At 44.8% G+C, this 26180-nt stretch overlaps 1 protein-coding gene and 1 pseudogene across 1 annotated transcript in view; one reads left to right on the top strand and one right to left on the bottom strand.

Annotated features, from left to right (window-relative positions):
* Positions 1 to 10116, bottom strand: part of LOC125722479 (uncharacterized) — a 47277-nt gene extending 37161 nt beyond the window's left edge. Inside the window, exon 1 of the mRNA XM_048998659.1 lies at positions 10062 to 10116. The gene's annotated coding sequence lies outside the window, so the exon portion shown is untranslated. The remainder of the gene's footprint in view (positions 1 to 10061) is intronic.
* A 2355-nt stretch (positions 10117 to 12471) lies between these two features.
* On the top strand, positions 12472 to 21400 carry LOC125722523 (GTPase IMAP family member 7-like; annotated as a pseudogene).
* Positions 21401 to 26180: the final 4780 nt, after the last annotated feature.

Genomic DNA, 26180 nt, shown 5'->3' with positions numbered 1-26180 from the left:
CGGGCGAGTCGAAACCTTCGGAGAGCTAATAGTGTCAGGCCTGTTGGGGATTGGGGCTGGTGTGGTGCTGGGGCGTCACCTGCTGCATGGCAGTACTTGGGTCCCAATTTGAGGCGGCCCACCCGGGTAGGTATGTAGAACGTCTTCTCAGGTAGCAAAATGATTCAGTACTAGATAATTAAAATTCATAGATAAATTGCAACTCCACATACAAATTAGATTTAAGTAGACTGAACATGAGTGCTATTGAATTCATTTAAAATAATTAATCCCAGTCTTCTAAAATTTGTTCAGTTTATATAACATAAAATTGAACTGTGAACTCAAAATGTACATCTGATCTTAAATAATATAACTTTGTGTAACTAATGATCTTAATAAAATTACTTACATCCAACAATATATATGTAGGTAGGCAGATAGGTGGAGAGGATGAAATAAATATTAATTACAAATCACAAATAATTATTAATTAATATATTTATATAATGTAAGATTCCATGACCTTAAAAAATAGGCTTGATTTGATTAATGTAAGTTTTATTTAATATATACAAAAAACATTACATAAGACCAGAAAGTAATTATTAAATTTCCTAATATTTAACATGTTATTTGTAAGGCTGTAGAGTCTGGCCTGGATCCAGTGATCTTTAACTGTTTTGAATCCGTCCTGCTGTGCAAGTGGACTCCGATCCAGACCAGTTATGCGGATCTGTTCCAGATCCTCCTGCCGAGAGGAATGACTGAGCTCTAAGGGAGAGCCCAGCCACCCTGCGGAGGAAACCCATTTGGTCCGCTTACACTTACGACCTCGTTCTTTCGGTCACTACCCACAGCTCATGACCATAGGTGAGGGTAGGAACATAGATCGACTGTTAAATCGAGAGCTTTATCTTTAGGCTCAGCTCCTTCTTCACCATGACAGAGCAATGCAGCGCCCGCATCACTGCTGACGCCGCACCGATCCGCCTGTCGATCTCCCGTTCCATTGTTCCCTCACTCATGAACAAGGCCACACTGCTCCTCCTGAATCCGAGGTTCGAGAATCCGGCGGACCCTCCTCTCCAGAACCCCCGAATAGACCTTACCAGGGAGGCTGAGGAGTGTGATCCCCCTATAGTTGGAACACACCCTCCGGTCCCCTTTCTTAAAGAGGGGGACCACCACCCCGCTCTGCCAGTCCAGAGGCACTGCCCCTGATGTCCACACGATGCCGCAGATGCGTGTCAACCAAGATAGCCCCGCAACATCCAGGGCCTTGAAGAACTCTGGGCGAGTCTCATCCATGCCCGAGGCCCAGCCACTGAGGAGCTTTTTAACCACCTCAGCAACCTCCTCCCCAGAGATAGGCGAGTCCACCCCCAAGTCCCCACACTCTGCTTCCTCATTGGAAGGCCTGTCGGTGGGATTGAGGAGGTCTTCGAAGTATTCCAAGTGTTGATGCTGCACTGCTTCCCCGCCCTGAGACGCCGGATGGTGGACCAGAATCTTCTCAAAGCTGTTCGGAAGTCATTTTCCATGGCCTCACCAAACTCCTCCCACACCCGAGTTTTTGCCTCAGCAACCACCAAAGCCGCATCCCGCTTGGCCTGCCGGTAGCCGTCAGCTGCCTCTGGAGTCCCACAGGCCAAAAAGGCCTGATAGGACTCCTTCTTCAGCTTGACAACATCCCTCACCACCGGTGTCCACCATCAAGTTCGGGGATTGCCGCTGCGACAGCCACCGACCACCTTATGGCCACAGCTCCGGTCAGCTGCCTCTACAATCAAGGCACGGAACATGGCCCATTTGGACTCAATGTCCCCCGCCTCCCCCAGGATATGGAAGAAGTTCTGCCGGAGGTAGGAGTTGAAACTCTCCCTGACAGGGCTTTCCGGCAGACGTTCCCAGCAGACCCTCACTATACGCTTGGGCCTGCCAGGCCTGGTCGGCTTCCTCCCCCACCAGCGGAGCCAACCCATCACCAGGTAGTGATCAATTGACAGCGCCGCCCCTCTCTTCACTCGAGTGTCCAAGACGACTACAAAGTCGATCATCGAACTGCGGCCTAGGGTGTCCTGGTGCTAAGTGCCCATATGGACACCCTTATGCCTGAACATGGTGTTCATTATGGACAATCCATGACGAGCACAGAAGTCCAATAACAAAGCACTGCTCGGGTTCAGATTGGGGGGGGCATTCCTCCCAATCACACCCCTCCAGTTTTCACTGTCATTACCCACGTGAGCATTGAAGTCCCCCAGAAGAACAAGAGAGTCCCCAGTAGGAACGCTCTCCAACACCCCTTCCAAGGACTTCAAAAAGGGTGTGTATTCTGAGTTGCCGTTTGGCGCATAAGCACAAACAACAGTCAGGACCCGTCCCCCCACCCGAAGGCGAAGGGAGGCTACCCTCTCGTCCACTGCTACATTTGTAGCGAATATACGCTTGCGCCTCAAAGATGCTCAATGACTGCTCTTGTGAATAAAGCATATCATCTGTGCTTCGGCTGTAAAATAGGTGATCAAGACAAGCAATTGCCGCCTCACATTTCTTGTGCGACATGCCTGGCTCAGAAGCACTTGAAAGACAATGTCGTTTGCTGTCCCGATGATATGGCGAGAACAGAAAGACCAGGTAACAGACTGTTACTTCTGTTTGACTAATGTGTCTGGTTTCTCTGCCAAAAACATGAAGCCAATTGAATACCCTAATCTGCCTTCAGCAATGAGACCTGTGCCACATGACCACAGTCTTCCAATTCCGAAACCACCAGAGGAATGGACCTTAGATAAGCCAGATGAAGAAACTGCAATGCAGGAACTGGCAGGGACAATGATCCGGATTTTGAACCATACTCATCAGGCGATCCACATCTCATAACACAGTCGGAATTAAATGACCTGGTCAGAGATTTGGATCTGTCAAAAGCAAAGCCGAATTGTTGGGTTCGGGACTGCAGGAATGCTGTCACCAGATACAAATATTTCTGCTGACTACTATTTAACACTGCAATGTGATGCACCTGACATTGAATACAAATGAAAATCAAGAGCAATACATTTCTAACTATGGTAAACACAATAGCATATGTGAAACATAAATGCGATTAAATACGTTATTGCCAGTAAACAGTTAACTGTCTATTTCCTATGTGAAACAACAAAACCAAAACTATATTTTTGCATTCCCTCCAGGTACCTGTCACGATCAGCAAAAACTTTTCAGGAAGAAAAACTTAAAAAAAATTGTTGTGCAGTGTAATCAATCTTAAGTAATAGATAAACTATTTAGCGTAACAAAACTTTTGGGAAAGCCACCCCAGTTCAATATGCGATTATTTATTTACATATGCTATTTATTTATTTTTTTCTTCTTGAAATATTGAGTAATTTATCGGGATAATTTCAACTCAATAAGTCTTTAAACTGTAGCATCATTTATGAAAGTTCCCCCAGAACAAAGACAAAATTGGATGGGCCCAGTTTCCTGAAACCTTCTTAACTGTCAGATTCCGCCCCTGTTGTCTCAGTCTTTTGTGTCCCTTCCCCGTTTGGCCAGCAGGCATCGCTGGCCATCCTGTCCCTCTTGTCAGTCTTTGTCTCCCTTGTTTTCTGTCAGCCGCATGGCTCAACATGTTGAGCATGTGACTACTTGCAAATCCCTTTGTCATGTGTTCAAATCCTGCTTCCTCTGTGTTTGTATTTCATTCCCTAGTGTTTCATTTGTGTGAGTTTTTCTAGTTCCTGTGTCTGGTGATTTTGTAGTTGGTTTTGGTTTCGTTCCTTGTGCCCCTGCTTGTGTTCCTACCTGCCTAATTCCCCAGTGTTAGATTCTGTTTCCCTGTTCCTTGCTTAGTTTTTAGTTTCCCTGTTTTAGTTCCTTTGAGTTAATTAGTTTTCATTTGTTTTCTCAGTCTGTTAATTAGCCTCATCTGTCCAGTGTTAGTCTCGTTACCCCTTAGTATTTAAGTCCCTTAATGCTACGTCGTTCATAAGTTCTACCTTAATTCTCTTACAGCTCCACTGTGTTTCCGGAAACATTTTTAATTAAGTATATCTTCCGTGAAGATGGTCTGAGTCTCTCTTAGTCTCTTATCACTGTTATCGACTCATACTGCTCATTTAAAATAAGACTGAAATCATTAAGGGTACAGTTTCATAACCAAACATCACTTAATTAAAAAATGACTGGTCTATATGGTAACATTATTTTGTCTGATACATGACTACAATCTTCATTAGATTTCATCCTTGCGCTCTGTGCAGCGAATTGGCCTCAGTAATGTGCGGATTCATAATGAAGATAAGGAACGTACTGTTGATTATGTATTTATTTATTAATTGGGAAGGAAGGGGGAGTTCTGCCGATACTGCATTCCCCCTATTTCCGATGCCTCTGGAATGCACACACCTCTCTAAATGCACCAAAGTCACAGTACATCAAAACTTTGGTTCATGAGGTTAATAAAAGCCAACACTGCAGGTTCATTTTAATGCAAGTCTCTCATATTTTCCCCAAAAAATCGCCCTGGAATAGTCCTTAGTAGGTAATACTGAAACACATAAGACATTATTTTATATTGAGACAGTAACGCAATAATAGCTTTTCTTTCGGCTATTGTGTCATTGCTCATTCCAATATGAAGGACATGCACATATATTGGTGCATGCAGGAGTTTTATAACACAAATAACCATAAACTGGTGATACTACAGTCTGGGGAGGTGGGTTCATGCACCCATTCAGCAAAAGCCATATTTACAGTTAGATGATTCAATTTGTTAATTGTGTATTTTATTTGTAGGTTCACCCCAGTTCTGATTAATGCGATATTTTGAAGCATTCCTGCAGTGTCATATTTATAAAGAACGTCACTTTCTCTCAAGCCAAGCAGTTGCTGCATGGAGGGAATAATCAATTCTCCAGCCATCGATGTCAACCAATCCGGTGTTCCAGTGCGTATTAAGTTTGCACTTAAGAAGCTCTCCCTTGAGCAATTTTGCATAAAAATCTCCCTTATGCGACTGTTTGGGAAACATACATAGGAAAACAAATACCTTCCATGACATATACCTTTAGAGTCTTTGTAAGATGCTAAGAGTCACCGATATCAAAAAAGTGGGCCCTGGTCTTTGGCATAAAAATTCTGGGCTGAAAATTAGTCCCACTCCGTGTCTGTATATCTTTGTGAACAAACTCACTTTTTCCAAATGGCCCACAAACGCTGCCTCTTTACAGACAATTGTGAAAGTGAATTTAGGAGTTAATAGGTTTTTTTTGATGATGATGATGATGATGATGATGATGAGAACCCTTTATTGCTGTTGCAATAGACCATGTCACTAATCACAAGTACCAGCGAAAAACTGGCCATCTACCCGACCATACATATACACAAACATCATAGTAGGGGGTAGACCGGTCGGGAGACAGGGGCAAACAGAGAGAATAAAAGAAACAGAATAACATGAGGAGAGAGGAGGAGAATAAAAAAACAGCCCCCAGACTGTACTCCAGTGGGGAGGACATTGTAGGAACCGAAAAAAACACCTCAGCAACATAAGCACATGGTCACTACACCGTACAAAAATGACACGACTTGCAACGGGTGGGGGAAATGGGGAGGTGGAGGTAGTCCAGCATAGACAGACAGCCATCCGTTTTTTTTTTTACATCAGAATTTTAATCACACAGATTACTGTGGCCACACCACAGCAAATATTGCAACAAATCTCATTTTAGAGTTGCCATACAGTCGTTGGCTTAAAACGCTGTGCTATGAACATGAAGGCATATACACATTATCTTATAAACTGCCTTAAAGTAAAACACTTGACAAGTGGATTCTTCTGTATTTGTATCTGGTACATTAAAATAAACTTGTTTGCTCATTTAAAATATACTGTGTTTTGATATACTGTGACATATAAGTGTCACGTCCAGCTCGTCCGATCCTTGTGTGTGCCACGCCCCCTGATCATCCATGTGTGCTTCCCCGATCATGCCCAGCTGTTTCCTGTTTTTTTCGGCTTGTCTTGTGTATTTAGTTCACGTCTGAGTCCATCTTCTCCTGACTTGTCATTAATGTTAGTTAATGTTAGTTAATGTTAGTTGATGTCAGATGATGTCAGTTTGTCGCCGTCTGCCCTGGCTCTCCCGTTCCCAAATAAACCCATGTTTTCCCGAAGATCCTGCCTGCCTGGTCTTTCCCCGTTTCCTGCTCGCCCATCCAATCCCTTGTAAAGAATGAGAAGTCTCTATAAGAAGGTACCCCCACTGACCGATGACGTCTATGTCGGTCTAATTAACATGGTCCTTTACTGGCTGGACCAGCCGGAGGTCTCAGATGACCTAGAGGCAAGGAGATTAGCCAGCCGCAGCAGGGACATCTTGGAGGGAATGTCCCATGCTGAAGACGCGCATTTAGCGGAGGTTGTGCGTGAGAACCTCCGGCTTCTGGTGCAGCACATGTCTGAGAGGAGAGCTCAGCTGGTCGCACTGCACTGCGAGAGGATTGCAGAGCCGCCATCCGTCGCTTCGGAAATGGCCCGACCTCCGCAGACAGCCAAAAGCCAGAGGAAGAGAAAGAAGCGGAGAGAGGGGAGTTCAGGAGAGGATCCAACGATCTTCCTAGGGACTGCCTCCCTCGTCGCTTCTGAACCCCTCCCGATCCTCCACCTGGCAGTGATCGAGCTGGCGAGGGTAGGGCCCGCACGGACCACGGCAAGTTCTGCCTAGACGCTCGCCGAACAGTTCTTCACCCTCCAGGGACTTTACTGGAAGGTAATGGAAGAACCGGCCAAACAGGACTCCCCGCCAGCTCGCCACACAGCTCCAGCGAGACTTTGCCACATACACTCCCGCCTCTCCTCAAGGCGACGTAGAGAAATTAGCAGAGCACCTGAGGAGGCTGTTCCAGTTACGGAGAATGGTGCCCCCTGCTGGGTCCGAGTGGTGGGCTGCTGCACTGCCTGAGGCAGCGCCTCCGCCTGCTGCTCCGCCCGTCTCTGAGGCACTTGCAGTGTCGCCTCCGCCTGCAGCACTGCCCACTCTGGAGGTCCCGGCTTTTGCCCGCTGTGCCTGTAGCACCACCCGAGCTGCCACCTCCGCCTGCGGCACCACCCGAGCTGCCGCCTCCACCAGTGGCACTGCCCGAGCTGCCGCCTCCGCCTGCGGCACTGCATAAGCTGCCGCCTCCACCCGAGCTACCATCTCCACCTGCGGCTCCGCCCGGGCTGCCACTTTTGCCCGTGGCTCCGCCCAAGGCCCCTCTGCCTCCGCCCGCAGCTTCGCCTGAGGCCCTGCTGCCTCCGACCACGGCTTTGCCTGAGACCCCTCTGCCTCCGCCCGTGGCTCCGCCCGCCTCTGTGATCACTGTCCCTGTGGCCCAAGTCCCAGTCCCTGACGCTACTCCAGTTCTGCCCAGCTCCAGTCCCCAAGGAGGTCCTGGACAAGCTGACCGTCGCTCCTTCCTCCTTGGAGGAGGAGGAGCTCGAAAGAGACGCCTCGGGGACCTCCCTGATGACTCCTCTTCCCTCGCCCTGAAGAGGTTGACCCCGGCCTGAACTTTGCATGTCTGGGTCCCGGAAGGGGAGAGAACACAGGCGAAAGTCTGGGGCCCCACCCGCCCTGCCCCCTGGCTCGCCCTCGCTTGCCTTGGCTGGGGCTCGGGGGGCGCCTGCGGGTCTTTGGGCTCTGGGTCGGCGGTCGCCTGCGGGTTCCCCTCCGACGCCTCGTCACCCTGCCTCGGTTCCGCCTCCGACGCCTCGTCGTTTGCCTGCGGGTTCCCCCGCTGGTGTTCATCCGTTGCCTGTGGGTCCCCCCTCTCTGGCATGTCAGGCGACGTCGCCTTGGCTGGTTGTGGCTACGCCGTCGCCTGCTGCGGCTCCCCCTCCCTCCTTACCTCTGCCAGTGTCCCCTCCGGCTTCCTCTTTGCTTCCCCTGGTGCCACCTCCGACTCCTTCCTCATCCCCTTTGCCTGTCCCTCGGCCTGTCTCCTCAGCCCCTCCGAGGTCCCCTCCTGCTCCGGCCTCCCGGTTGCCTGCAGCCCCTCCAGCTGCTGCCCGTCGCCCGCTGAGGCTTCCTCGGGCTCCCCTTTCTTCCCCAGCCTTTCCCATCTGGCCTCCCGTCTTTGTTCCTCCTGTGTTTGTTCCTCCTCTTTTTGCTCCTCCTGCCTCTGCTCCTTGTCCCTCTGTGTCTCCCATGTTGACTCCCGGCCCTTTCATTCTGCCTGTTCCCTCTGTGTCCCCTTTCCTCATCTGTCTGCGTTCCCTGTTCTGTGTCAGGTCCTGTCCTGGTTTCTGCCCTTGTGCCTGTTTTGTCTGTCCGTTCTGTTCCCTGTTCCCCGTTAATGGTCTTGTTCTTGTCTTCCAGATCCTGTATCCCCAGCCTCGTCTCATTCGTCGCTGCGCTCCTTTGGGGGGGGTTCTGTCATGGCCAGCTCGTCCGATCCTCGTGTGTGCCGTGCCCCCTGATCATCCATGTCTGCTTCCCCGATCATGCCCAGCTGTTTCCTGTTATTTTCGGCTTGTCTTGTGTATTTAGTTCACGTCTGAGTCCGTCTTCCCCAGACTTGTCATTAATGTTAGTTAATTATTTAATGTTAGTTAATGTTAGTTGATGTCAGTTCGTCACGGTCTGCCCTGGCTCTCCCGTTCCCAAATAAACCCACATTTTCCCGAAGATCCTGCCTGCCCGCCTGGTCTTTCCCTGCTTCCTGCTCGCCCATCCAATCCCCAAACCTAACAATAAGTACAGTGGATATTTAATAGTTAAATAATTTCTAGAATTGAGCCTAAGTTATTATATTGATATGGCTGCTGAAATCTTTCTTCACATTTATGAGTTCCCTAGGAAGATCCCCAGAGAAGGTTGGTAACTGTTCATTCTAGCCAAAGGTGTTTCAATTCACATTGTTGACTAGGACTTTTCACAAACCCAGTAAATGAACTACTTATGGAGTTTTCTGCATGCTACTGAGATATATTCTATAGATATTTCAGTGTTTCCCCTACCATTATATTAAGGGGCGCCCTGTCCCCCCAACGGCACCTCCTGCCCCCCTTGAAGGTCAAGTTAATTTTATTTTATTTTCTATACAGTGCCAGATCACAACAGAAGTCATTTAAGGTTACCTTTCCTATAGAACAGGCCTATGCATTGTCACACACAGATGAGCACACTCTCTGGACCTGAATTACCCAACTCTGGTAATAATCCACAGAGAATTAAGAAAGGATAGGAGGAAGGGAGGCTGCAGCTTTCCGATGGCTAAAATGACCTGCTCATCTTCTATCTCAGACTTATGAAATGCGAAATGCTATTTGGTAGACGTGGAGCTTTTGTTTCATTTTCGGGATACTTTGAGCCCCTTTTTGAATAGAGAGCTCCATCTAGTGTTGACAGAAAAAAATAGCAAAATGGTCCGAAAGCGTCATTTTGTCCATCACTACGGTTTGGCACGTACGTGTTTGTTAAGTCCTGAAGATAAAGTATAGCCAGACGTCTCTGACTTCTCATATCAAGAGGCTCTAGAAATGTTCTTCCAGAAGCCCAGAAAGATGCACTGCAGTGACAAAGCTGCACACTTTGTGGGTAACTGTCATAAAAAGAAATGTTCTGATGTTTAGTTCAGTTGTTATATTGACTGCTGTCATTAAAAAAAACACATGAACCCATGTCCGTTTGCCCCCCCCCCCAAGCTGTAAACCTAGGGAAAACACTGTATTTGTTAGACAAAATCACTTTTTTCAGTTCTTATAGATGATTGTGAAAGTGAAAGAAGTTCAAAAGCATTTTAGTCACACAGACAACAGTGATAAACGGTAAAATATGAATACATTTGTGATTTCCCAGTTATATAATTGCTAGAATAAGTTCTTATATATTAATACAAAATTGTACATATCCTATACATCTGCATGAGTCTCCTGGGAATAACATGATTCGAGAACAACAGTAGCTATCAGTTAAAAATATATTAAAATATTTCCACAGACGGACAAACTGAACGAGTTATTAGGATTACTAGCCTACGGTTTGTACGGTATATTTGCCTTTTTCATTAAACAAACTCACCTTTTCCAAATGACCTTCGAAAGCTTCAGTTCTACAGACAATTGTAAAAATGAAAGTATGAGTTCACAGCGTTTTATATAGTCACACATATTGGTGGCCACACCACAGTTCATGAATATTGAATATTGCATCAATTCTTATTTCCGGTTTGCCGTACAATTATTGGCTTAAAATGCTGTACAAGAGCCTAATGTAACCAGAAAAGCACTTAGATGTCGTATAAATTGCTTAAAAGTGAAACAAACGTCAAATGGAATCTTCTTTTTGTAGTTGACATTTTAAAGTAAACCGGTTTACGTTATGTAACCATATTTAATGTACACATTATTCCACTGATTTTTGTTATATAGGACTATTATACATTGTAATATAAAACTAATATATATATATTATGTTAAGTTGAATGAAAAATTTTATTATTATTTATTCATTATCAGTTAGAGCACTTTATTATTTTATTTATATTTATATGTATCACGTTTAAGTTCAGTATGTTCCCTTGGTTGACAGGACTATTACTTCCTATCTGCCCAGGCTCATAGGGGACAGTTTAGAGTCACAAAGATCGGAGTAGGAAAATAAAACTAAGATCAGGGTAGGAAGGCGTTCGTAAAAGTTGGAAAGGACTGTGTTGCTGTTTATTTAAGAAGATTATTACACATTTATATAATTAACAGATTTTAGCAGCACCAAAACGGATAACGATGGACGATATCTCCTCGCCTCTTGATCAGCACAGAGAGGCACTCGCGACTGACTTTAGAAATACTTTTAGTTCATTAGAAACTAAACTAGACCAAGTCCGGTCTGCAATGGACTCTAGTCTTAGTGAAAACAACTCCAAGCTCATGGCTAAGGTAATAAACCTAGAAGGCCGGAGCAGGCAACAAATCTTGCGTGTTTTTACTGTGCCGGAATCTATAGAAGGTGGGCGCCCTACAGAATTTTTTTCAGCATTGTTATGCGAAGTTTTCAGGAAAGAGACATTACCAAATCCAAAGGAGATCAACAGAGCCCATCGCTCACTGTCAACCAAGCTAACCCCGGGACAGAAGCTGCGTCCTGTCATCATTCACATACATCAGTACCAGATAAAAGAACTTTTGATCCGGGACCTTTTGATCTGAGAGGTTAAGTGGTACCTATTTGTGGGTGGAGCTTACTATGGGTTCTCGTTTATGATGTCATAAGCAGGATGGGGCGTATCACTTTATTCTGATTTGCCCAGGGCTTATATCCATGTATGGTAATGGACATGCTTGTGACACTTGTTGTTGATAGGGGCCCATATGGTTTGGGGGCTTGTTAAACTTTAATAGAATAAAAATGCATTACATGTATTTTTAATGTATTATTTTTAGTTACATTTTAAGGAATATAAAGCATATAGCAGGATGAATGTAAGCTAGCGCATACACGTCCCACATGCTGTTAGGAGTAAGCACAAACGTCCCGGCACTTTCAAAAAGCACTTAAACTCATTATATTCAACCAACATGTTTAAAGAAGAAGAATAAGATAAACTTTAGCGGTATTTAGCAGTGTTTTATTTCATTGTTAGGTTGAAAAAAGCATTTAACCAGCAAACTTTTATGAGGAATCACCCAGTTCCGACACCGATGGGGTTGAAAGCAAAATGAGCGAGCCATGCAGAATGCAATTGATTAGACTGTAGCACATGTGCGTAGAGACACACAGTATTTACTTTAAGGAGCCGACTCGCGGCATCAAGCAGCTGTCAAATTAGAAACAAAATGGCTACCAGCTGTCAAATTGTTGCTGATCTCATACAGACAGAGTCCACAAGAAGTACAACAGTCCCAGCAATGCATCCTCCAAGCAATTTCCCAGATCGCGTTGTTTAAAATCGCGATTTCGATTTGAAATTGATAAATCGTCCAGCCCTAATCTGGACTCATATGCTCCAGGACTTTTATTTATAATGGATTAATTAAGTAGCATTAAGTATACAGACAGACAGAAACTTAATTGCTTACCAACTATACTGTAGATTCCTCTATAAAAGTCAGCACCTCCCACCAGTTTAACTTTAAACACTTTAAAATGCTTTTTATGGTGAAGCAGCAAAAGCAGTAAAATTTGGTTAATATTAGCAGGAAATGAATACAGTTCTGATAGGGCCGAAGCTATACATGATTTCCAAAATAGGTCCATATTTGTTTTTAGGGCGGCCAGCACCGGTTTTATTTAACTCTTTTTCAACTTCCTCCGCATTGTTTCATGAAGTTTTGTTTTCCACGCTGACAACTCTAATCCTCCTTCCTGACATCATGTACTGACAATTCTGGCCCAGCCATCTTTAAGGGGCCGGAAAAATAAGCATCAGCCTGGTACCACAGTTTTCATTAATGTGAATGCAGGGTCCAGGCAGGAATTCAGGCTCGGTACAGGCAACGACCCTGGTGTGAAAGAGCTATGGGTGATCTAACCAGGGGAGGGAGGGTAAAGGCAGACACTCGTGATGACATGGGAAAGCCAGACACTCAGGCACACCTGGACGGGGGTTGGGATCAGCACTCACGTGAGTAAGAGCCACTGGGAGAGCAGGCACACAAGGGCTAACAGGAGGACATGCAGCCAGGTAAGAATCCGGAATAATAACACTATATTGTCTGACATAGTCAGAACGAAACCTCGCAATGAGCAAATTGTTTCTCCCAGTTTAATGCTATGAGCAAACATCTACAACAGAGCTTCGCATGTGGGCTGGACCTCACAGTGTGCGAGAAGAGCTGTACATGTGGAAGTGAGTGGCAAAAATGGATGAGGAGGAGAGTGGTTGTTTCTTTAGAGATTCACAGTGTGCAAGAAGAGCTGTACATGTGGAAGTGAATGGCAAACATGGATGAGGAGGAGAGTGGTTGTTTCTTTAGAGATACAATCATTATTTTAAATCTTTGCCTGCAAAGATAAAATATTGTGAAGTGCAAACTGTCCTTAAGCACAAAGGAACTTTCCACCGCTGTAAACTCAACCAGCAATGTTCTGAAGTTTGCTGATTATCTGCGTTTTTACAGTAATGAATTTATTCTTTGTTTCACTGTTAAACTTTGTAAAACTACCAACTGGTGGTGCCAACGAAACAAAACCTTATTATAAAACCATTGAGTGGTGGGATGAAAAGCCTAGAACATGTCACATCAAAGGCAACAATGGAGGCGAAGCCAGGCATGGGGAAAACCAAAAGGGGTTTTAAATTAAAGTATAGACAGGGCAAAAGGAAATGGACCATGAGGGCTCAAAAAGGGCACAGGGCACAGCATCAATGACTGGACTGGGGAGCTCAAGACATGGAGGCACTATATACGTCACTAATGAGGGAGCAGAGGAGAGACACCTGGGCTGATCCACACAAGGGCTGTAACGAGAGGCAAGAGTAAACAAGTAACAGGTGTGGCTCATTAAAGCCACACAATGGAGAGAACGAGGGGGATGGGATGGAAAAATATGGCGTAAAGACAGAAAACAGACCTGGCAAAAACTGCTGTCAATGACACTTATGCCAGCTTTCATAAGCAAGAGGAAATCATTCATGTACTGTAAATGTACTCAGCATGAAGTTGAACTACCCTGCTAAACACTTTCACCGTGGGGATCTATTTACATTAAACACAAGGGAATGTTGCTTTGCATAAATGGAAATGTGATTTACTGGAGGAACAGGTCAGCAGCTCTGGCCATACGGTATAACCTGAGGGCTGGAGATCAGCTGCAGACGTATCAGGAGACCCAATGCAGCGAGTGATTGTCACTTATGCATATTTTTAATATTAATTATTTTATATTTTTTTATAATAATTTATGTATAATTTATGTCTGTGTCCTGTTAATAAACACAGTAATGGAGCTGGAATACATTTCAAAACACACTTTAATGAATATGACTATGAATTTAACATATAAAACATGGCCTGATTTAATTTTATTTAATTCAAAATTTTGATGGTAAAGTCAGTCAGACATGAAAGAAATTATCACTGGATAAACATTCAGCAGTGGTTAGCATTGTTGCCTCACACCTCTGGGACCCAGGTTCGAGTCTCCACCTGGGTAACATGCATGTGGAGTTTGCATGTTCTCCCCATGTCGTCGTGGGGTTTCCTCCGGGTACTCCGGTTTCCCCCCACAGTCCAAAGACATGCTGAGGCTAATTGGAGTTGCTAAATTGCCCATAGAAGTGCATGTGTGAGTGAATGGTGTGTGAGTGTGCCCTGCGATGGGCTGGCCCCCTATCCAGGGTTGTTCCCCACCTTGTGCCGTAACTTCCGGAATAGACTCCAGACCCCCTCGCAACCCAGAAGGATAAGTGGTTTGGATGATGGATAGATGGATGGATAAACATTTAGCTTTTTTTTAAGCAAGTTGCTTATTTGATCCTGTAATAGTGGGTCGCTGAGCCATGATTAGCCAGCAGAGACTGTTCCGGGTTTCAATCCCCAGATGGCGTTTATTACACCCGTACCACTCCAACAACACGCACTCGCACTGCCCACCGTGCTCGTCGCCCTGCTTACTCCGAATACACATGGTGGGAGCACATGCACACACACACAGACACACACAGACACACACACACACACACACACTACATACAACAATAAACATTAAACACTATACATGACATAAGCCACAGCACATTTATAACAACACAAGTGATTACAGAGAAATATTTACAAAGCTGGCATCAGTCCAACCTGCTGCACTGCCCACCAGTTCCTAATACTTTGAATTATGCAGCTTAATATTTCCATTAGGGGCGGCATGGTGGTGCAGTGGTTAGCACTGTTGCCTCACACCTCTGGGACCCGGGTTTGAGTCTCCACCTAGGTCACATGTGTGTGGAGTTTGCATGTTCTCCCCATGTCGTCGTGGGGTTTTCTCCAAGTACTCCGGTTTCCCCCCACAGTCCAAAAGCATGCTGAGGCTAATTGGACTTGCTAAATTGCCTGTAGGAATGCATGTGAAAGTGAATGGTGTGTGAGTGTGCCCTGTGATGGGCTGGCCCCCCATCCTGGGTTGTTCCCTGCCTCGTGCCCGTTGCTTCCAGGATAGGCTCCAGACCCCCCCGCAACCCAGTAGGATAAGCGGTTTGGAAAATGGATGGATGGATGGAATATTTCCATTAAGAAGGTACACTGTATGTTTTATTACACACCTATATTTTTGTATGACAGTCTGCTCACATCAGTCTGTAAATTATATATTGTATTACTGTAAATTATACATGTTTTAACATAATACCTACAGGACAATTTCGAAATAATTTTGACAATCCTGGCTTTGCGTGAATCAGCACAGATACATTTTCCTGTTGGTTGTATGAATTTACACCTAAAACAGACTTTAATATTCACATTTATTCACTTGCAGTTATAGCCACATAATGTAAAGCAGCTTCTGATATAAATCTATAGGAAAACATGGGTGGTGAGTCAGTTACCACAGCGGTTTAAAAATAAGAATGTCCTTAAAAATTACACTGCTCAAAAAAAGTAAAGGAACACTTTTTAATGAAGCCAATTAAACTGGTCAGTTAAGTATCAGAGGGGGTTGTTAATCAGTTTTAGCTGTTTTGGCATTACTGTAATTAACAGGTGAACTAGAGGGGCAACAATGAGAGGACCCCCAAACCAGGAATGGTTTAACAGGTGGAGGCCACTGGCATTTTTCCCTCCTCATCTTTTCTGACAGTTTTTTCACTAGTTTTGCATTTGGCTACGGTGAGTGTCACTACTGGGTTGTAGAAGGTCCTTAAGCCAACAGCAGGACTGGTATCTGCTCCTTTGTACAAGGAGGAACAAGATGAGCACTGCCAGAGCCCTACAAAATGACCTCCAGCAGGCCACTGGTGTGAATGTTTGGCACCGTGGCACCATGGAGCTCAATTGGCATTTGCCATAGAATACCAGAATTTGCAGGTCGGCCACTGGCACCCTGTGCTTTTCACAGATGAGAGCAGGTTCACCCTGAGCACATGTGACAGACATGAAAGGGTCTGGAGAAGCCATGGAGAACGTTATGCTGCCTGCAGCATTGTTCAGCATGACCGGTTTGGTGGTGGGTCAGAGATGGTCTGGGGAGGCATATCCATGGAGGGACGCACAGTCCTCTACAGGCTAGACAACGGCACCTTGACTTGCATTAGGTATCAGGATGAAATCCTTGAACCCATTGTCAGACCCTATGCTGGTGCAGTGGGTCCTGGGTTCCTCCTGGTGCACGACAATGCCCGGCCTCATGTGGCAAGACCATGTAGGCAGTTCCTGGAGGATGAAGGAATTAATATCACTGACTGCCCCCCACGCTCGCCTGACCTAAATCCAATAGAACACCTCTGGGACATTATGTTTCGTCCATCCGATGCCACCAGGTTGCACCTCAGACTGTCCAGAAGCTCAGTGATACCCTGGTCCAGATCTGAGAGGAGATCCCCCAGGACACCATCCATGGTCTCATTAGGACCATGCCCCAACATTGTCAGGCATGCATACAACCATGTGGGGTCCATACAAACTATACTGAGTACGATTTTGAGTTGCCGCAATGAAATGTCGGTAAAATGGACTAGCCTGCCACATCAATTTTTTCACTTTGATTTTCGGGGGGGTCTGAAATCAGCCCTCTGTAGGTGGATAATTTTCATTTCCATCAAACGACTTGTCATCCTTTCGTTCCTAACACATTACTCAGTCCATATCAGTATAGATATCAACATGATTTTTCCCCCATTGAGATCTGAAGTGTTTTCAAAGTGTTCCTTTAATTTTTCAGAGCAGTGTATATACTCAATATAGAATATACAAACATGAATAATTTTTATTTCTTTCAATAACTTAGTATTAATTTATTTTAGCATTGTATTCATTTCATGTTCGTTTGTCTGTTTTAGGACGGTAGCTTTCTGTGTGGTTCTGTAAGCTGCTTGGGTTGTACTTTATGTTGTAGTCGATAATTGATTTGTGTGATTTGTGAAGGAGAAAAAAATGTGAACTTGGTTGCGCTTTTGCGTCACTATCTGCGATAACTGCAATGCAAAAGGCCTCTGTGTGAGAGATATATGTGCAGTGCATGTGGAAGTGAATAGCAAAAATGGATAAAGGAGAGAAGGGTCCAGCTGTAGACGCCTGTAGAGTGGAGCTCCACCGGAAATACATCACTTCCACGGGAAACACCAATCTCAACTCTGCGATACAGCCAATAAACCCTAAACCTAACCGGAGCTCCACTTTGCGTCCTTAAAGATCACGTGTTTCCTGTGGAGGTGACGTATTTCCGGTGGAGCTCCACTCTACAGGCGTCTGCGGCTAGACCCTCTTGAAATGGTTGGCTGTTTCTTTACAAGGGGATACAGGCAATATTATTATTATTATTTTTTTTTTTATCCCTTTGTCCTGTCTGGCAGCTTTAGCAGAATCATGGTCTGAATGCACTGCTGTGCCAAACATGTTTGCTTTACCATGAGGGGCTCTATAAACTCTGTATAGACCCCTCATGTTGATCTATTTCTTTTTATGTTAATTTTATTTATTTATTTCAGTTTTAACACATGTAAAAACATTGCAGTGGGTGAGCTGGCCGTAGAGGAGGGACATATTAGGAGGGGAAAAAAGAAGGAAAAGGAGAAAAAAAGACAGGTAAAAGAAAAAAAGGAGTGATAGATTCAGAAAGGAATAAACAAAATTATAGCGTGCAGAAAGTAACACAACTATACAAGCATATAAAATCTTAGTGTGTGCTTGGATGGGTGCGTGCAAGTATATGTACATGTGTGCTCAATTGTGTAGGCGAGATGCAGGCTAGTGTGCGTGTGTTGCGTGTGTGTGTTGTGTGCGTGTGTTGCGTGTGTGTGCTGTGTGCGTGTGTTTTCAACACGGAATGTACTAAATAGCAAGGGTGGGAGGCCGGAACCACACACCACAAGAGCCAGAGGTCAGCAGAGACAGGCCCGGGAGGACCAGGACGTCCACATACAGTCAATATTTTACATAAATTGTACGCAAAGATAAAAATATTTCCGTGAAGCTCAAACTGTTCCTAAGTACAAAGGAACTTTCTACTGCATTTATTATTTGTTTCACTTTTAAAATGTTTCCAACGATGTGGATTTTCCGAATGTTGAGAATCTATTTGATATTATAGTTTGATTTTTTTTTTCATTACAAGTACATTGCATTACAAAAAATACATCTCTTTCAAAATTTATCTTGCTTTCACTTTTGCTTCACGATCTGCAAGAGCTGAAATGCCTCAGGCTTCTGCGTGAGAGACAGATGCGCCGTGTATGCGGGGGCGGAAACGGAAAATGAAGGGAGTGGCTGCTTCTTTAAATGGAGATACAGTCATTGATTAGATTTTTTTGTAGTATTTAGAAATTTTAGTGTGAGAAGTGTTTCCGATATGTTGTGAGTTTTCGCCTTTTAATAAGACACATTGTAAAACTTCTGAATGACGATTAAACTACGCAGTATAGCATGAAATGTTTGAGTCATGATATTAAACGCTTTGAACATTTATCACCAAAATGAGTTTTTGTCCAAAGAATGTTTCTGAAAATGCAAAATTCTCGATCTGGAAAGGACCTGCTGGTTTTTGACACTTATGCCAGCTTTCATAAGCAGGGGGAAATCATTCATGTGAACGAATATAATCAGCATGCAGTGAATTCTGTCTCCATTCTACTAAACACCTTTGCTCTGGGGACCTATTTACATTAAACACAAGGGCATGTCGCTTTGCATGCTGGGAAATGCAACTTAAACTGGAGGAACAGTTTAGCAGCTCTGGCACTACAATATAAACTGAGGGCTGGAGATCAGCTGCAGACACTTCAGCTACTAGCGTATCAGGAGACCTGAGGTGGTAAGTGGTCAGTGACTGTACATTATTTATGGATATTAACGATTTTATCTTTTTTTATAATTTACATCTGTGTCCTGTTAAACACAATAATGGAGCTGGGAAACCAAGCATTTCACTACACATTGTGAAATATATTGTAGAACAATATATTAAAGAAATAAAAACTGAAATTGACATGACTTGATTTTATTTCATTCAGAAACTTGATGGTAACTTCAGTCACATAGAAAAGAAATTATCAGGGGATGAACATTTTAATTAATTTATTTGGTACTTTCATTTTTGCACTAAGGAGTTACACTACATATTTTATTACACACCTATATTGTATAAATATATTCAGTCTGCTCACAGTCTGTAAATAATATATTGTTTTATTGTAAATTGTATGTTTTTTAACACATTATCTACAGTACAATTTGCAAGGAATTATGACATATGTGAAACTCACCACAATTATTACTAGATATTTGCTAACGTGAGAATCTGTGTGAATCAGCCCAAATTGTCCTATTTGTTCTCTGACTTTTTGTCTTAAACAGACCATAACCTTCACGTTTATTCACTTGCAGTTATAGGCGCTCAGTGCAAAGCAGCTTCAGACACCAACCTATAGGAGAGCATGGCTGGTGAGTCAGTTACCACACTGGCTTTTCTGCTCTGCTGTCTGGGCCTCCCAGCTGTGCTCCGTCTGTCTCTCTCTGAAGCACGTAGACTGATGGTCAGAGATTCTGTAACTGGGGCATCAGCTACACTGACATCCAGTGAGCCGGACTCAGACCAGCTGATGAATCTCTGAGGTGGAGGTGTGACTGGGGGTCTTACTCTGAAGGGCTCTGCTTGCTGTGAAGGGCACTTTTACAGTCATATAGGCCTTTGCTGTGTGCAGTTGCAGCACATCCTGTTTCTCTATATCTTGGTGTCTGACTGCTGGTGTTATAGGCTATATATGCTACTTTCTGCACGATTGTAAACAACCGACATATGCAAATGAGGTTTTTTATTGGCTAAGCAGAAAGGGGAAATATCTGTCTTCAGATGTAACAGGGGATGAAAAAGTACCTCCCACTATCTTTCTCTTTCCCATGAGCTCATGCTTTGTGTGGCTCTGCACTAAATAATTATTAAAATAACTGCATCATCTAAAACACCTCTGGCTGACAGTTTTTTGCACATTGTTATGAGTATTCAGTCAAACTGAGACAAATGTTTAACATTCATGGTAACTGATATTGTGTTTCTCTCCCAAAGCACCTGCTGAATTAAGAATTGTGCTTTTGGGAAAAACGGGATCTGGGAAGAGCAGCACAGGAAATGTTATCCTGGGGGAAGAGAAGTTTGGAGTTTCCTGCTTTCTTGAAAACACAACACAAATTGTCAAACAGAGGAAGGAAATGTTAATGGCAGGAAGATTACAGTAACTGACACACCAGGGATAATTGACACTGAAAGGTCTGAGGAAGATCTGAAGTATTCCATAGTATCCTGTCTCACTGAGTGTGTTCCTGGTCCACATGCCTTAGTGCTGAGAGTGGGAAGATACACCAAATAGGATAAAGAGTCAGTGAGGAAGATACTGAAGTGGTTTGGGGAGGAAGCCCTGAAACACACAGTCATCCTCTTCACTCATGGTGACGAGCTTGACAAACACAAGACCATTAAAAAGTTTGTAGAGAAGAACAAGGATCTGGAGGAATTTGTTGATAAGTGTGGAAATCAAGTACATGTAATTGACTCCAACTACTGGAAGATAAAAGATGGTTAACTGGGCCAAGGGTCAGGAAGACTTTCCAGTACTGGTAGATACTCATATGAATCAGAATACAGGAGCAACAGCTTTCAGATTAAACAGCTGCTGACAACTATAGATAACATGGTGACAAAGAATGGAGGCTGTTATTTCACAAATGAAGGTAATAGCAGAATCTATACAGGATGAAGCCAATAAAATAAAACAAGAGAGAAAGATTGAGGAACATGAAGTTTGGAAAGAGGCCTGAAAGAGAATTAGAAGTAAGATCATAAAATCAAAAGTATCAGGAGCAGCAGCTGCATCTTTGCTGGGGCTCCTGCTTGGAGTCGCTGTTGGAGCAGCTTTACCAGCTGTGATGTTAGTCAGACTTTTAACTGCAGCAGTAAAGTCAATCTTCGGCGGTAGAACAGCACAGAAAGTCAATGTCAAAGCTATAGCAGCAGAAGGATTATCTGAAGTGGCAGTAAGGGGAACAGCTATAAGGATAGCAGAGACAGAAGGGGCAGTAACACATGTAGGGGCAGTACTGGGCACATGTAGAGTTAAGGCTGAGATAGCTTTGGCTGTAATAGGAGCAGGGATACTAGCAGGAATTGGACTGGCAGTGACTGGAGGAGTTTATGCCATAGCAGGAGCAGTAAGAGGTGGGATGGCAGGAGCCAAAGCTGGAGAAACATGCGTCGATACCAACCGTGCAGCCAAGGAAGCTGCAGGGCAGGCAGGGTGATCTACACTGAAGGACGTGTGGGACGCCACACAAAAGCTAGCCATGTCTAAAGAAACACAGTGAGCTTGAGTAGCATCTCTGTAAATATCTGGCGTCTGTTCACAGTGGGGGCTGTGCCCCGCATAACTTGGGCTTTTTGGATGTTTGGCACAAGTTCCAAATGTGTGGTGATGTTGTGTGGCAAAATGTTTCTTATGACCCATAAGTGGCAATGTATTTAGAAAGAAAGAGGCTATCCCAAGAAATACTACTAGTTACATTGTAGCCATTTTGGATAGGTTTGACACTCAGTTGCACCATTTGCGCTTTCCTCCATAAAACCTGTTGGGCTCCATCAAATGATATGAAATTGGGCACACATGTAGAAAACAAGTTCGAGAACCGCATAAAATTTAACCTAATCCACCATGTAGTTTTTGAGCAATTTACAAAATGCCAAAACAGGTTTTTGTATTTTTCAACTGTTTTTGTTATTTTTGCCTGTCCATAAATTATACACAGGTTACTAATTTCAGTTATTCAGCTTCCTAAAATTAGTTGTGAGAGATCAGCTTTGATTTTAGGTAACAGGCATGTGTCTCTGACTTTTACATCTGAAGTTATAAGTTAATCATCCCTAAGAGGCAACAAATGGCCTGATCAACATGAACCCCAGGTGCAATCCATAGGGTTAATGAGGAAGCTTCAAGAGTCATTATGAACCATCAGTGATATTTTTCTCTTTCCAGGTAGCTTTTGTACTGTCTGAGATGTTCTCTGATGATCTGTTCAGTGCTCCTCAGATAAACGCCTAAATACTCATGCATGGACTGACAGCAAATGAGCAGCTGTGTCCGGCAGATCCTCTGTTTAAGAGGCAAATGTGTCTCCTTGCAATAACATCTCCTTAACTCTGATGTCAAAAACAGGATAAATGGTTTAATTCTTAACTATAAGAATCTTCGATATTGATAAAAAAAAACACAATAAAGTTCAGCATGCTTGACTTACATAATTCTCTCTGCTTCATATTTTTGAGAGACAGGTGATAACGATGCCAAATTAGCCTTCAGAGTGACTTTCCAGCGGCTCAGGGCAGGATCATCATGGTGGGTATGGTGCACTACTGACCACAGATTGGGACGTTGTGGGTCGGTGGAGGGAGTACTTCGAAGACCTCCTCAATCCTACCAACACGCCTTCCAATACGGAAGCAGAGTGTGGAGACTTGGGGGTGGACTCCCCTATCTCTGGGGTGGAGGTCACTGAGATGGTTAAAAAGCTCCTTGGTGGCCGGGCCCCGGGGGTGGATGAGATCCGCCCGGAGTTCCTCAAGGCTCTGGATGTTGTAGGGCTGTCCTGGTTGACACACACCTGCAGCATCGCGTGGACTTCGGGGGCAGTGCCTCTGCACTGGCAGACTGTGGTGGTCCCCCTCTTTAAGAAGGGGGACCGGAGGATGTGCTCCAGCTATAGGGGGATCACACTCCTCAGCCTCCTTGCTGAGGTCTATGGTGACCTCAGGATTAGGTCTCTGCTTTTTGCAGATGATGTGATTCTGTTGGCTTCATCGGAACGTGACCTTAGGCTCTCACTGGAGCAGTTCGCAGCTGAATGTGAAGCGGCTGGGATGAGAATCACCACCTCCAAATCCGAGACCATGGTTCTCAGCCGGAAAAGGGTGGAGTGCTCTCTCCGGGTCGGGGAGGAGGTCCTTCCCCAAGTGGAGGAGTTTAAGTATCTCTGGGTCTTGTTCATGGGTGAGGGAAGGATGGAGTTTGAGATTGACAGGCGGATCAGTGCAGCGTTAGCAGTGATGTGGGCACTGCATCGGTCTGTTATGGTAAAGAAAGAGCTGAGCCAAAAGGCAAGGCTCTCAATTTACCAGTCGATCTACGTTCCTACCCTCACCTATGGTCATGAGCTGTGGGTAGTGACTGAAAGAACAACATCATGAGTACAAGCGGCTGAAATAGGTTTCCTGAAATGGGTGGCTGGGATCTCCCTTAGAGATTGACCGAGCTCCTCAGCCTTTCCGGAGGAACTCAGAGTAGAGCCGCTGCTCTTCCGCAGGGTGGCTGGGCTCTCCCTTAAAGATAGGGTTAGGAGCTCGGTCATTCAGGAGGGACTCAGAGTAGAGTGGCTGGGGAGAGGGAAGTCTGGGTTTCCCTGTTGCCCTCGCAACCCGACCTCAGATAAGAGGAAGATAATGGATGAATGGATTGATCATTTATTTGCCATGTAAGTTTATGATATTGAATGGAATGTGTGACCATGCCCCAGTCAGTGAAAGTGTGTTCCCTACCCTTAAACCCCAGAGGGTTATATTCATTGGGAGTGACACTGACTACCTCCGCTGTAAACAAGGCAGAGTTACACAGAGGACAGAAGGAAGCGTATCGCTGAATTACCTGGACCACACATAGTAAATACACTTCAGACCAAGCAGAAGCTAGTCGACCTTTATTATTCAATTTACCATCCAATATATCAGCTGAGGAAGCAGAATTAGTAGCACTGCTAGAAGCTATTGTAACCTTGGGCTGCAAGGTTACGTAACCCTGACTACGCCACCAGAGGCCCTGCCCCTCAGGACTTCAAATTAACCCCACGACTTCCCTTTGCATGAACACACAGAGACGCATATCCCAGAATTAAAATAATTTATTAACAATAATTTAAAAATGAACCCTCCCAGCCAGTAAACAATTACCAGCATATGACACCAAAAACAGACAAATGGGGTTGAGAGCAAAACTCAGGTGCTGGTGGTCCAATACTATAATCACGCCTTAACCCCATAGCCAGCCAAGGAAGGTGCTTACCTGGAAGAAAAAGAAGGAAGGGGAGACACCACACACATACACCCCAAGGGCACACACATCCAAGTGGGAGTTAATATCAAAATCACAGCAAACCACATCCTGGAGTTAATACCTCTCATTCACCCCATATTCACTCCATTCAGTGCAAGAATACAACCTCCAACCCCCAAACTCCAGCACCACATTCACTGGCTCTATGCTGTAAATGGGGAAGAGAATAAACTACCCTCCAGACCTCCTACTATACCAGCCAGCACCCAGTTAGCCCCGGTAACCACGCCCCCCCCCTTATTCACAACAATGCCAGTACAACGCACATAATCTTACAAAACAAAACGAAATCAAAACAGGCAAAACAGCAGTGACCAGCTCCTGAGCATCAGCATAGACCCGGACACACTTGTCACCCCGAACCCAGCCTAGGAAGAAGATCAACAGTCCTTACATACCCGGAAGAGAACAGAAATGCACTCAGCCACCCCGTCCAGCCCCTATTACTCATTACCTTATGCCAGGACACGGAACCAACCGCTCACCACCATTTCCGTCGCTCGCAGGAGTATCGCGGCAGCAATCGAACCTCCCCCACTAGCGGCTTCCCACCGCTTTTATCCACGCCGATCCCAATTCATTGCGTGTACCGCTGTTTCGACCCAATTAAGACGCCATCATGAACCGCCCCCATTTACCTAATCAGCGTCTCATACATACAGCCGGATACGGGATCCGCGGATGACGTCATCCCTAGCGATCACCGGTTACACTATGAAAGCGCACAGAACCACCGTGTATATATACCGATAGCCATTACGCATTCGGAGTAGTGCATGATTTCATCATCCAGTGGGGTTGCGAAAATTCTTAACATCCACTGGGACATCAAACAAACACCATGACGTTATCAGAAACCCTATCTGAGTAGTTAAGGTGCGAACAAACATAACTAAACACCCAGACGAGCATCAGCAAAATAACAACATTGTAGCTCAGCTAGCGAAATTAGCGGGGAAGAATGGCAAGCTGAGAATCAACAGCTTCACAGCATTAACGCCATTCAGATCAGCCCCAGCTACTGGAAACAGTATCAGCGAGACTTGTGGGTCTCTGATGGAAAGCTGGCACCTCCACTAGACAAAGTGGTGCCTGGTCACCATTAAAGCAGGGATAATAATCGGAAAAGGCAAATATGTCGTGTCAGAGGCCTTACAGAAGCCCATACTCACACTATACCGTGAGTTTGCGCATGTCTCAGCAAGGAAAACCTTACAAATTATACACAGCTACTTCTGCTGGCCAGCAATGGCATCAGATGTAGAGGCAGGTGCAGAGCATGTCATGCATGTGCCACCATCAATCAGGGCAAAGCAGGTCGCACTAAATTGCACAGAGCAAATCCCCCGAAAGGCCCATGGGTGGATTTGCGAAGGGATTTCATTCGTCCGCTACCCAGTGCCAAAGGAGGGGTATCGGTATTGCCTCATATCGGTATTGCCTCATAATAAGTGATAAATTCTCAAAGTGGGTTGAAGCCATTCCTACGTGCAATAACACTGTAAACACAGTGATACAAGTGCTAGTGAAGCAAATCATCCCATTACAGGGGAGACCAAGGGAAACTGGATGCTATCTGAGCACCCATTTCACAGGACAGGTAATGTGAGATGTGTGCTGGATGCTGAACATCCAGTAAAAGTTCCACATCCCATACAGACCCCAGAGCTCTGGGATAGCAGACGGTAAACCACACAATCAAGGAAGGCATCCCAAGGCAGACAGCACAGTGCCATAACCGCTGGGCTGATGTGCTTCCCACAGTGCTGACTGTGCTGTGAGCAGCCCTTACAAAAGCAACAGGCATTAGTCCATATGAGCTTATGACTGGGCGAGTAATGAAAGTGTTTTGCTCATTTATTATTCAGCTTTTCACTAGGCTTAGTTTTTAGAAGCCCCCTGTT

The sequence above is a fragment of the Brienomyrus brachyistius genome, unplaced genomic scaffold (assembly GCF_023856365.1).
Source record: "Brienomyrus brachyistius isolate T26 unplaced genomic scaffold, BBRACH_0.4 scaffold39, whole genome shotgun sequence".
NCBI lineage: Eukaryota > Metazoa > Chordata > Actinopteri > Osteoglossiformes > Mormyridae > Brienomyrus > Brienomyrus brachyistius.
Note: the sequence above shows the minus strand (reverse complement) of the source record. Positions and strands in the feature narration are given on the sequence as shown.